Here is a 12,917-nt window from a genome sequence, read left to right as displayed (position 1 = left end):
CTTCCAAGATTCAAATATAAAATAAAGTGCAGAAGTAAAATAATGGGTTGTCTCCCATAAGCGCTTTTCTTTAACGCCTTTCAGCTAGGCGCAGAAAGTGTGTATCAAGTATTATCAAGAGATGAAGCATCACCATCAATAGGTATCTTAGATGCTCCCCCATCCGTAGTGGTGCTAAGGGCTTTGTCAATTTTAGGCCTATAATAATTTTTTGGCTTAGGCACTTTAGAGACATACATAAACTTTTGCTCCTTACCCACATAAGCTTTCTCCTTAAACTTAAGAGAAGAAAAAGTTGAACCCAAGGTTCCCATAGCTTCTTCAAGTTCACTAATCCTATGGGTTCTATTATCATGAGTAGCACAAGTTTCTAAAACAGCAATTCTCTCATTAATTCCACCTAGAGATTTATCAAGTTTATCAGTGATATTAAGTAATATTCCCAATTTAGTCTCAATACTTGGAAGATCTTTTTCTATGGCTTCCAACTTTTTCATGACATCTTCAAGAGAGATTTCAATTTTAGCTTCATTAACAGGTGGTATTCCAACTAGACTCTCAATAATGCAACTAGCTTCTAAAGCTGGAGTGCTCTAGGAAATTACCTCCCGCAAGAGTATCAAGAACATACCTATTCCAACTAGAGATTCCAACATAAAAGTTCCTAAGTAGTATAATAGTGGAGTGTTTCTTAATGCACCTATGATGAGCATCGCTAATTCTATACCAACCATCTTTAAAACTTTCTCCCCCTTGTTGCTTAAAGGAACGAACTTCAACTTCCGGATTACTCATATTTGGCAGTAGTAATTAAAGCAAACTAAATAAAGTAAATGCAAGTAACTAATTTTTTTGTGTTTTCAATATAGAGAACAAGACAGTAAATAAAGTAAAACTAGCAACTAATTTTTTTGTGTTTTGATATAATGCAGCAAACAAAGTAGTAAATAAAGTAAAGCAAGACAAAAACAAAGTAAAGAGATTGGAAGTGAAGACTCCCTTTGCAGCGTGTCTTGATCTCCCCGGCAACGGTGCCAGAAATTTGCTTGATGCGTGTAGTTGACACGTCCGTTGGGAACCCCAAGAGGAAGGTGTGATGCGCACAGTAGCAAGTTTCCCTCGGTAAGAAACCAAGGTTTAATCGAACCAGTAGGAGTCAAGAAGCACGTTGAAGGTTGATGGCGGAGGAGTGTAGTGCGGCGCAACACCAGGGATTCCGGCGCCAACGTGGAACCTGCACAACACAATCATAGAACTTTGCCCCAACGTAACAGCGAGGTTGTCAATCTCACCGGCTTGCTGTAAACAAAGGATTAGATGTATAGTGTGGATGATGATGGTTGTTTGCGAAGAACGATAAAGAACAATTGCAGCAGATTGTATTTCAGATGTAAAGAATAGGACCGGGGTCCACAGTTCACTAGTGGTGTCTCTCCCATAAGATAGCAGATGTTGGTTGAACAAATTACAGTTGGGCAATTGACAAATAAAGAAGTCATAACAATGCACATACATATATCATGATGAGTACTATGAGATTTAATCAGGGCATTACGACAAAGTACATAGACCGCTATCCAACATGCATCTATGCCTAAAAAGTCCACCTTTAGGTTATCATCCGAACCCCCTCCAGTATTAAGTTGTAAACAACAGACAATTGCATTAAGTATGGTGTGTAATGTAATCAACACAAATATCCTTAGACAAAGCATCGATGTTTTATCCCTAGTGGCAACAACACATCCACAACCTTAGAACTTTCTGTCACTTCGTCCCGGATTCAATGGAGGCATGAACCCACTATCGAGCATAAATACTCCCTCTTGGAGTCACAAGTATCAACTTGGCCAGAGCCTCTACTAGCAACGGAGAGCATGCAAGAACATAAATAACATATATGATAGATTGATAATCAACTTGACATAGTATTCAATATTCATCGGATCCCAACAAACACAACATGAAGGATTACAAATAGATGATCTTGATCATGATAGGCAGCTCACAAGATCTAACATGATAGCACAATGAGGAGAAGACGACCATCTAGCTACTGCTATGGACCCATAGTCCAGGGGTGAACTACTCACACATCGATCCGGAGGCGATCATGGCGATGAAGAGACCTCCGGGAGATGATTCCCCTCTCCGGCAGGGTGCCGGAGGCGATCTCCTGAATCCCCCGAGATGGGATTGGCGGTGGCGGCGTCTCTGGAAGGTTTTCCGTATCGTGGCTCTCGGTACTTGGGGTTTCGCGACGAAGACCTTAAGTAGGCGGAAGGGCAAGTCAGGGGGCCACACGAGGGCCCCACACGCCAGGGCCGCGCGGCCAGCACCTGGGCCGCGCCGCCCTGTTGTGGCGGCGCCTCGTGGCCCCACTTCGTAAGTCCTCCGGTCTTCTGGAAGCTTCGTGGAAAAATAGGCCCCTGGGCGTTGATTTCGTCCAATTCCGAGAATATTTCCTTATTAGGATTTACGAAACCAAAAACAGCGAGAAAACAGACAAGCGACTCTTCGGCATCTCGTCAATAGGTTAGTGCCGGAAAATGCATAATAATGACATATAATGTGTATAAAACATCTGAGTATCATCATAAAAGTAGCATGGAACATAAGAAATTATAGATACGTTTGGGACGTATCACATACCGTGCGTATCGGTGCCGGCCTCAGTGAGGCATAGGAAAGCGCGCTCGTCAGCTTCCTCCGTGAGAATCGGAATATCTTTGCCTGGTCTACTGATGACTTGGTAGGTGTTCCGAGGGAGCTGGCTGAGCACTCTTTGAATGTCCGAAAGGATGCGAAGCCGGTGCGACAGCCTTTACGCCGGTTTGCTGAGGATAGGAGGAAAATCATTGGAGAAGAAGTGACAAAGTTGTTGGTTGCCGGTTTTATCGTGGAAGTGCTGCATACTGAGTGGCTAGCCAATCTGATGCTGGTCGAAAAGAAGAAAGATGAGAACCTCGAAGCAAAAGCTCCAAAGGTGTGGCGCATGTGCATCGACTACACCAACCTGAACAAGGCTTGCCCAAAAGATCCTTTCCCCTTACCCCGGATCGATCAAGTGATTGATTCCACTGCTGGGTGTGAGTTGTTGTCTTTCCTGGATGCTTATTCCGGTTTCCACCAAATTCCCTTGAAAAAGGAAGATCAAATAAAACTGCGTTCATTACCCCGCACGAGGCTTATTGCTATGTCACTGTGCCTTTCGGTTTGCGCAACGCTGGTGCAACGTACCAGCGTTGTATGCAAAAATGCTTGTTTGACCAAATCGGAAAAAATGTGCAAGTCTATGTGGACGATGTCGTGGTAAAAAATAAGGCAAGAGAAACCTTAATTGACGATCTCCGGAAAACATTTGATAACCTAAGAAGATTCCGGATGAAACTCAATCCGGCAAAATGCACCTTCGGTGTTCCCGCCGGCAAGCTGCTTGGCTTTCTTGTATCAAGCCGGGGCATTGAGGTTAATCCGGTAAAAATCCGGGCAATCGAGAGAATGACTATACCGCGAGATCTCAAAGACGTGCAAAAGTTTACCGGAAGCTTGGCATCGCTAAGCCGGTTCGTAAGCAGGTTGGGAGAAAAGGCTCTGCCACTCTATGCTCTCATGAAAAAATCCGATACGTTCGTCCGGACCCCTCGATGTCGGACGCGGCGTTTAAAGGGCTAAAAACAATGCTAGCCACTGCACCAATACTGGCTTCACCTTTGGAAAGGGAACCCATGTTGTTGTACATAGCAGCAACTAACCGGGTCGTAAGTGTTGTTGTGGTAGTAGAAAGAGAAGAGGAAGGAAAAACCGTGCAGAGGCCGGTATACTACCTGAGCGAGGTGCTCTCCCTCTCAAAACAAAACTACCCGCACTTCCAGAAAATGACTTATGGTGTGTTCATGGCCGCCACGAAGCTTAAGCATTACTTCGAGGAACACCCCATGAAAGTGGTGAGTGAGGCACCCATTTCCGATATCATGTGCAACAAAGATGCTAGCAGTAGGATTGCAAAGTGGGCAATCCAGATATCACCATATGTACCAGTGTATGAAAGAAGAGATGCCATAAAATCGCAAGCCTTGGCTGATTTCTTGGTTGATCGGGCGGAAATGCAATACAAGCCACCAGACCAGAGAATAGAATACTGGAAGATGCACTTTGACGGATCCAAACTCAAAGAGGGTCTAGGTTCCGGTGTGGTGCTTACTTCACCTAAGGGAGACCATCTCCGGTATGTTTTGCAAGTACATTTCAGGGCATCAAACAATGTCGCTGAGTACGAGGCTTTGATTCATGGACTCAAGGTCGAAAAAAGAAATCGGTGCACACCGGATCATTTGCTATGGAGATTCAGATCTTGTGGTGCAACAATGTTCCGGAGACTGGGACGCAAAAGATGCCAACATGGCCTCATACCGGTTTCACGTGCAAAAGATTGCCGGCTTCTTTGAAGGATGTGAGTTTCACCATGTGCCACGAGCGGAAAATGAAGCCGCGGATGCTTTGTCCAAGCTGGGCTCGTCTAGGCAAGAAATTCCTCCCGGAATAGCCTTGGCACACTTAAGAGTACCATCGATCAAACCGAGTCCGGAATCGGAATCCATCTTCGTACCGGAGTCACATGTTGTACCAATGGATATCGATGAAGGAAACCCGGGGACTGTTCCGGTAAACTCGGGGACTGCTGCGTCCACACCGGAGGACACAATGCTGGTGGATAGCATGGAGATAGACGTACCGGTGTTCCTGGTTCGAGAGGCACCATCTTGGCTTAAACCTATTAAGGAATTCCTGGTCAACGGCACCTTGCCGGTTGACGAAAATGAGTCCAGAAGGATCCAGAGAAGGTCCAAGGCGTACACCATCATTAATGGCGAGGCGTACAAGAGAAGTGTTACCGGTGTCCTTCAAAGGTGTGTGGAACCGAAAGAAGGAAAAGAAATGCTTGCGGAGATTCACCAAGGGGAATATGGGCACCACGCTTCGTCAAGGGCGCTGGTAGCAAAAGTATTCCGGCATGGGTTCTATTGGCCTACTGCTTTGGAAAATGCTGAGGATTTGGTAAGAAAATGCAACGGGTGCCAGAGGTACGCCAAGCAAAATCATACCCCAGCATCCGGTTTAAAAACCATACCGCTAACTTGGCCGTTTGCTGTTTGGTGCCTTGACATGGTTGGCCCATTCAAAACTGCAAGGGGAAATATGACCCATATCTTGGTTATGGTAGACAAATTCACCAAGTGGCTAGAAGTGAAACCCATTGCAAAGTGTGATGGGCGCACCGCGGTGAAGTTCTTAAAGGATGTTATTTGCGGTATGGCCACCCGCATAGCATTATCACTGACAATGGAACGAACTTTGCTCAAGGTGAGTTCAAAAGATTTTGTGAGGATAACAATATCCGGTTGGATTTGTGCTTAGTGGCACACCCACAAGGCAATGGCCAGGTGGAAAGAACAAATGCTTTGGTACTTTCCGGTATCAAACAAAGACTCATCGAGGCGGTGGAAAAGTCACCGGGGTGTTGGCTCGATGAGCTACCATCAGTGCTGTGGAGCATAAGAACGACTCCAAACCGGTCTACCGGATACACTCCAATCTTTATGGTTTACGGAGCAGAAGCGGTCATACCAACCGACATTCTTCATGACTCACCAAGGGTGCAGCTCTATACCGAACAAGAGGTAAAAGAGGCCAGAGAAAACGATGTGGAGTTGCTAGAAGAAGCAAGAGAATTGGCATTGGCAAGAACAGTGATACGTCTCAAACGTATCTATAATTTCTTATGTTCCATGCTACTTTTATGATGATACTCACATGTTTTATACACACTTTATGTCATCATTATGCATTTTCCGGCACTAACCTATTGATGAGATGCCGAAGAGCCAGTTGTTGTTTTCTACTTTTTTTGGTTTCGGAAATCCTACAAAGGAAATATTCTCGGAATTGGACGAAATCAACGCCCAGGGTCTTATTTTTCCACGAAGCTTCCAGAAGACCGAAGGAGATACGAAGTGGGGCCACGAGGTGGCGACACACTAGGGCGGCGCGGCCCAGGCCTTGGCCGCGTGGCCCTAGCGTGTGGGCCCCTCGTTAGCCCTCCGACTCTGCCCTTCCGCCTACTTAAAGCCTTCGTCGCGAATACCCCAGTACAGAGAGCCACGATACGGAAAACCTTCCAGAGACGCCGCCGCCGCCAATACCATCTCGGGGGATTCAGGAGATCGCCTCCGGCACCCTGCCGGAGAGGGGAATCATCTCCCGGAGGTCTCTTCATCGCCATGATCGCCTCCGGATCGATGTGTGAGTAGTCCACCCCTGGACTATGGGTCCATAGCAGTAGTTAGATGGTTGTCTTCTCCTCATTGTGCTATCATGTTAGATCTTGTGAGCTGCCTATCATGATCAAGATCATCTATTTGTAATGCTACATGTTGTGTTTGTTGGGATCCGATGAATATTGAATACTATGTCAAGTTGATTATCAATCTATCATATATGTTGTTTATGTTCTTGCATGCTCTCCGTTGCTAGTAGAGGCTCGGGTCAAGTTGATACTTGTGACTCCAAGAGGGAGTATTTATGCTCGATAGTGGGTTCATGCCTCCATTGAATGCTGGGAGTGACAGGCAACCTCTAAGGTTGTGGATGTGTCTGTTGCCACTAGGGATAAAACATCGATGCTTTGTCTAAGGATATTTGTGTTGATTACATTACGCACCATACTTAATGAAATTGTCTGTTGTTTGCAACTTAATACTGGAGGGGGTTCGGATGATAACCTGAAGGTGGACTTTTTAGGCATAGATGCATGCTGGATAGCGGTATATGTACTTTGTCATAATGCCCTGATTAAATCTCATAGTACTCATCATGATATATGTATGTGCATTGTTATGCCTTCTTTATTTGTCAATTGCCCAACTGTAATTTGTTCACCCAACATCTATTTATCTTATGGGAGAGACACCACTAGTGAACTGTGGACTCCGGTCCAATTCTTTACATCTGAAATACAATCTACTGCAATTGTTCTTTACTGTTCTTCGCAAACAAACATCATCTTCCACACTATACATCTAATCCTTTGTTTACAGCAAGCCGATGAGATTGACAACCTGACTGTTATGTTGGGGCAAAGTACTTTGATTGTGTTGTGCAGGTTCCACGTTGGCGCCGGAATCCCTGGTGTTGCGCCGCACTACACTCCGCCACCAACAACCTTCACGTGTTCCTTGACTCCTACTGGTTCGATAACCTTGGTTTCTTACTAAGGGAAAACTTGCTGATGTGCGCATCACACCTTCCTCTTGGGGTTCCCAACGGACGTGTGTTTACACGCCATCAAACAGCCATTTACCAGCAAAACCTCAGACGCTATCACAGCCGGAAGGTTAACCCGAGGGTGTTCCGGGAAGGAGACCTGGTGTTACGCCTAGTGCAGCGCACTGAAGGCCAACATAAGCTTTCACCCCCATGGGAGGGACCTTTCATTGTGAGCAAAGCTCTCCACAATGATGCCTATTACCTGATCGATGCACAGGAATGGAAAAAAGGAAAGGCGGACAGATCCGGAGAGGAGACCAAGCGTCCATGGAACGTAGCTCTGTTGCGTCCTTTCTACTCTTGAAGTTGTGGTGTAAGAAGTTCCTTTTTGTACCTTATTTGCTATGAATAAAAGATGTCGTGACCTCGAATGAATCTCGGGGACTACCCCTAAAATTGCATGCAATATGTTTATTTTTTCAGTTTACCGATTGCTTGTTGAACGTTTTTTCTTTCCGGTTTAGTGACGTGCTAAACCTACCGGAGTCTTCGACTCTGCTGCTGTCCGCAACCCGGCTTCATGGCAAGCAAGATAAACCGGTAGGAATTAAGCACGTGAACTACGAAAAGAGAGAGCGGGAACGAACAATCCGGAAAAATTTAACTAACCCCGGTTATGCCGGTTTTTTGTGAAAATTTCGAGTTATTTCTAAGTTCAAGAAAGTGCTTGCTTGGTAAAAGAACTTTTTGCTCATACGCCAAAACGCCCAGAGAAGGTAGGCAGAGCCAAAGCAAAAGAGCCAAGTGTGCATCGGATTGGATGCAGAAACAATTCCGGAATCTTTGCAGTGCAAGATAAAAGCAACACAACGAGCAAAATGCTAAGACAATAGACAAACATAAGTTAATAGGCTACCGGTATAACATACCGGCATAGATTGTTGTAGCACAACCAAAAGAACGGCTAAGTTTTATATTACATCATAAACCCCGGCATACCGGGGTAGAATTTGATGACCATTGTTTTGAAGTAAGCAGGGCAGGCAAACACATTACAGGAGATACTTAAGCAGAAGGAGCTTCGGGAGGAACGACACGGGTCTCTGGAGCTTCCGGAGGCGCATCACCAGCTCCAGCATCTTCATCTTCCTCGTCATCTCCTTCTTCCTCGTCATCTCCTTCTTCTTCGTCACTGAGGTAGTCCTTGACGTCGGGAGGAGGGGGGATGAAGGTGCGGACCGGGGCGTACTCTGCGATCCGGTAGGCTCGATCCTGCCTCATCGCGGTGAGGACCGGATCCATGTCGGTAGGAGCGTTCTCGCGCACGCCCTGGAGGGCGTCCAGATCCAAGTCCTTATACCAGGAGAAGGCGACGCGTAGCGCCGCATCCTCTCCGGCACGAGCCGCTGAGCACTGCCACTCGCGGATTCGCCGGCTGGCACCCTTCAGGCACTCAGAGGTAAACGTTAGGTTGGCCGGCACCTCCTGCTCAGGCCACAGGACCTTGAAGAGATGGATCGCCACGTCGGGCAGATCAGCAAGGTTCCGGTCCACCGCACGCATGTGGGCGACCCGCGCAGAGAGGGCGACCAGATGATCATAAGGATCCCACGGCGCTTCCGGGTTCTTGAACTCCTGCTGAACCCGGCGCTCGGTCACCTTCTTCTGCGCATAGAGCTGCGAGTCCGGGAAGAGCCCTGCAAGACAAAGAAAAAAGAGGATAAGGACATGAAACCGGAAAATATAAGCTTATAAGCAAAAACCGGAGAAGAAAGGAGAAAAACTTACTAAGGGCAAGCGCGTCGGTTTGCATGACCAGTTGGTCATACTCCTTCTGCTCTCCCTCCAGGAGCGCGGCCCGATCCTTGGCTGCTTTCCGCGCCTTGGCTCCCTCCTCTAGCTCCGCCCGCAGCACCACGGTGGAGTTGTTGGCATCCTCCAGGGCCTCATTCAGCCTGGTCTCAGCTGCGGCTTGGGCGGCCTTCATCGCTTCGTTGTGCTGGAGCCCAAGTTGGATCAGCTGGTCCTTCAGCCCCTTGGAATAAAGCTCCTGGGCGTCCAGAGCCTTGCGATGCTCCTGGATGAGCTGCTCTTTCTCACCTAGAGCCCGGAAAGAAAAGATTAACAAAACTCCAACTGGTAAAATAAAGAGAGGCAAGTTAACCGGAAAAGAAGGAATACCTTGGAGTGCGGCGAGCTGAGTTTTGAGAGCTTCGATGGAAGCTTCTGGGATAGCTGTTAAGCAAAAAATTGTAAGTACTAGAAGATAAAAAGCTTCCGGTAAGAAGATGCCGGAGGCACGAAAGCTCACCTTGGCACTTGCTGTGCGCTTCAGCAAGATCCCGGTGCTCCCACAGAAGCTCCTCAAAGAGGTGCCTCCGGGCATCGCCGTGCTCTGTTCAAGAAAAAGTGTTAGAAAAAAGAGGCCGGTTTCCCTACGTTCTTACCTAAGTTTCGCGCTAAGAGCCTTGCTCTCAACCCGAAACTCGGGGACTGGCTATGCCGGTTTTTTGAGTTTCTACCTAAGTTTCGCGCTAAGAGCCTTGCTCTCAACCCGAAACTCGGGGACTGGCTATGCCAGCTTTTTGAGTTTCTACCTAAGTTTCGCGCTAAGAGCCTTGCTCTCAACCCGAAACTCAGGGACTGGCTATGCAAGTTTTTTGAGTTTTTACCTAAGTTTCGCGCTAAGAGCTATGTTCGTAACCCGAAACTCGGGGACTGGCTATGCAGGTTTTTTGAGTTTCTACCTAAGTTTCGCGCTAAGAGCTATGCTCTCAACACGAAACTCGGGGACTGGGAAGATAGACAAGATCCGGAAAGAATGAGATCGACATGAATTGAAAAATTGCAAAGAGTTTGGTGAAACTTACCACCATGTTGTTGGTGGCATCATGCCACGCGTTGTCCAGCTCCTTCACCGCGCGCCGCAGCCGCATGAAGTGCTCCTCCGTGCACCGGGGCCCAGAGGGGTCTAGCGCCGGAAGCCGGTCCTTCCCCAGGCCGCGTGTAGCTGCAGACACATCCGCAGCATTCCACTTCTCAGCGTAGGGAAGCAGGTTCCCCAGCTCGCGGCATTCGCGCTTCAGCTCGGTGATCCGGCCCAGGATGCCGGAAGGCTTTTCTCCAGCCGCGGTGGCGGCGGGGCCGACGTGCAACACCAAGGACTGCGGGCCGGCGGGTGAAGTGCCGGAAGCCGTGGCCTTCCCCTTGGAAGCCTCCGGCTTGAGGAACTTGGTGATCTTGAGGATTTCTGGCGGCGGCGTAGGAGTGGCCCCGCTTAGCTCGACTTTCGGAGCTTCCGGCGGAGGCGCGGGCGAGGTCTTGGGAGGCGAAGGTACGTCCTGCCCCAAGGTAGAGCTTGCCGACGCGGAAGAGTCCGGCGCGGGCTTGGAGGGGGAAGAGTGCGAGCTCTTCTTCTTCTTCTTCTTTCTTTTCAGGACGGGAGGAACCTGACGTTCCGCCCGCCCGGCAGCTTCAGAATCAGCGCCGATGTTGCTGGCGCCGGTATCTTGTGTCTCTGGAGGGGGGACGAGGTCCTCCTCCGCGCGGTGATCTGGAGGTGTAGGGGCCGCGCGCCCCGCACTTGAGGTGCCTCCCAGAGGGGAGGCAGAATGGTTGCCCGTACCAGATGGTACCGGGCTTGAGTGAGGAGGAGGAGTTGAGGTCCTTGCAGTTCCCTCAGGGGTCTCCGGCTTCGTGCCACTGGCGCTCTTGGAGAGCTTAAGCGCAGGGCTGAACAAGAAAGAGAGAGAAGATCAAAAAAGGAAAGAGGAAGGAAAAGTTTGTAGAACAAAGCAAATAGAGAAACAAAAGCTTACCCAGAAGAGACCGGCATCGTTTTCCCTTTGTAGCGCCTCTTCCCTGCTTCTTTCCCCCCCAAGGACTTCCGTCCGGAAGCGTTTGGCGGGAGGAGCTTGGCTTGAGCCGGCATCAGGTGCCGGGGACTTGTTCTTCTTGCCCTGGGGAATGAGCTTCTCCAGGAACTCGCGGCCAACCTTGGCCTGCAGAGGAGCAGCGTGCTCGTGAACCTGCGGTTGGGTGCCAGCTGAGGGAGCATCTACAGAGGAGAAATAACGATAAAGCATGAGAGACCGGAAGAGAAAGCTACCTCAAGCATAGTGAGATCATCACTGGAACCGGGAGCTTCAGACGAGAAGTTACCGGGGCGCGAGGTGTGGGTGCGGCCCATCTTGAGGTCGATCCAGTGGATGTAAGGATCTGGGTCCACCTTTTCCAGAGGGTGCTTCCGGCAAGGGCCTCGCCGCTCCGCTTCGATGCGAGGGAAGCGGTCTTTGGCCTGAAAACAAATGGAGAATCAGTTAGCCACAACGTAAAAGTTACTGGTACAACAACCCGGGTTGCACAATCTCTTACTTCATCAGTTGGAGGGTTGGTGGAGCTGAGAGGCAGGAAGCCCCACTCCCAGTCATCCGGCATGGCAGTCTGGTAGATCTGCTTAGCCTTGAGGACTATGTCCTCCTTGCTTAGAGGGAGGCCGCTGATCTTGGTAGGATCGCCAGGGCCGTACATCTCGCTTATTTTATGAGCCCGGCGCTTAAGAGGAAGCACCCGGCGTGAGATGAAGGTGCGGATGATGTCGTCAGAGCAGATGTTAGTCTCTTTCCTCAGCTTCTCCATGAAGCGTACGACCCGGTTCGTCTCAATGTGATTCGTCCCAGGAAAGTAGCCCCAGTTGACCTTCGTGGGCGGCGCCGGATTAAAAGGCGGCAGGTTGATAAGATCTGGGGCGCCGTTGTTCTTCACATAGAAGAAGGTCCCTTGCCATAACCGGCATGACTCGAGACCAGAGAATTTAAAGAAGGGGCTCCCTTGGCGGGAGCCGATGATACAAGACCCGCATTGTACGGGGGGTTTGGGCTTAGGAATGTCCTTGCCCTGAACGGAGTTAATTCGGAGAGAAAAGAAGCGAGCGAAAGTCTCGCGAGTGGGACGGATGCCGATGTAGCCCTCCATGAAGGTAGCATAACAAGAAAGATAAAAAAACGGCATTGCCGGGAAGGTGGTGAGGCTGGAGTTGGTAATAATCCAAGATTTTGCGGAAGAAGTCAGAGGCAGGAAGGCCGAAGCCACGCTCGAAGTGAGCAAGGAAAACTACGAACTCACCGGGTTCGAGTACCGGTTCGATCTCGTCGCGGGGAAGCCGGCAGGATACTCCTTCCGGTATCCTTCTAGACCGGTAAAGCCAGTCGATCTCGTGCTGTGTGACATCGGAGCCTTTCCAGGCTCCGCGAGTGATACCGGATAGATCTACTCCGGGAGCTTGGCTAGAGCTGCCGGCATCTTGACCTTTACCAGTGTCGGCTTCCATCCGGGCAAGATCAGCTGATAGCCCGTCGGAAGTCTCACTTTGGTGGCTACTGGAGGATGACACGGAAAGAGACTCTTCGCTAGACATACGGATCTGAGAGATGCCGGTTTCTACTCGAAAAACTGATTTCCCAAGATCTACCCTTGCGCGAAGATCTACGAGTAAGAGAAAAAAAGCAAAAGAAAAGAGAAGGTAAATATCCTACCGGCCCAAGATCTGAAAAGCAAAGAGGAAGAGGGCAAAGAAGCATTGAGGCTAACCTGGGACGGCGTGAAGCACTGAAGGTGGTCGCCGGAGAAGCGGTGAACTTGCAGTCGCCGGC

Source organism: Lolium rigidum, chromosome 1, assembly GCF_022539505.1.
Source record: "Lolium rigidum isolate FL_2022 chromosome 1, APGP_CSIRO_Lrig_0.1, whole genome shotgun sequence".
In the NCBI taxonomy this organism is placed as follows: Eukaryota; Viridiplantae; Streptophyta; class Magnoliopsida; order Poales; family Poaceae; genus Lolium; species Lolium rigidum.
Note: the sequence above shows the minus strand (reverse complement) of the source record.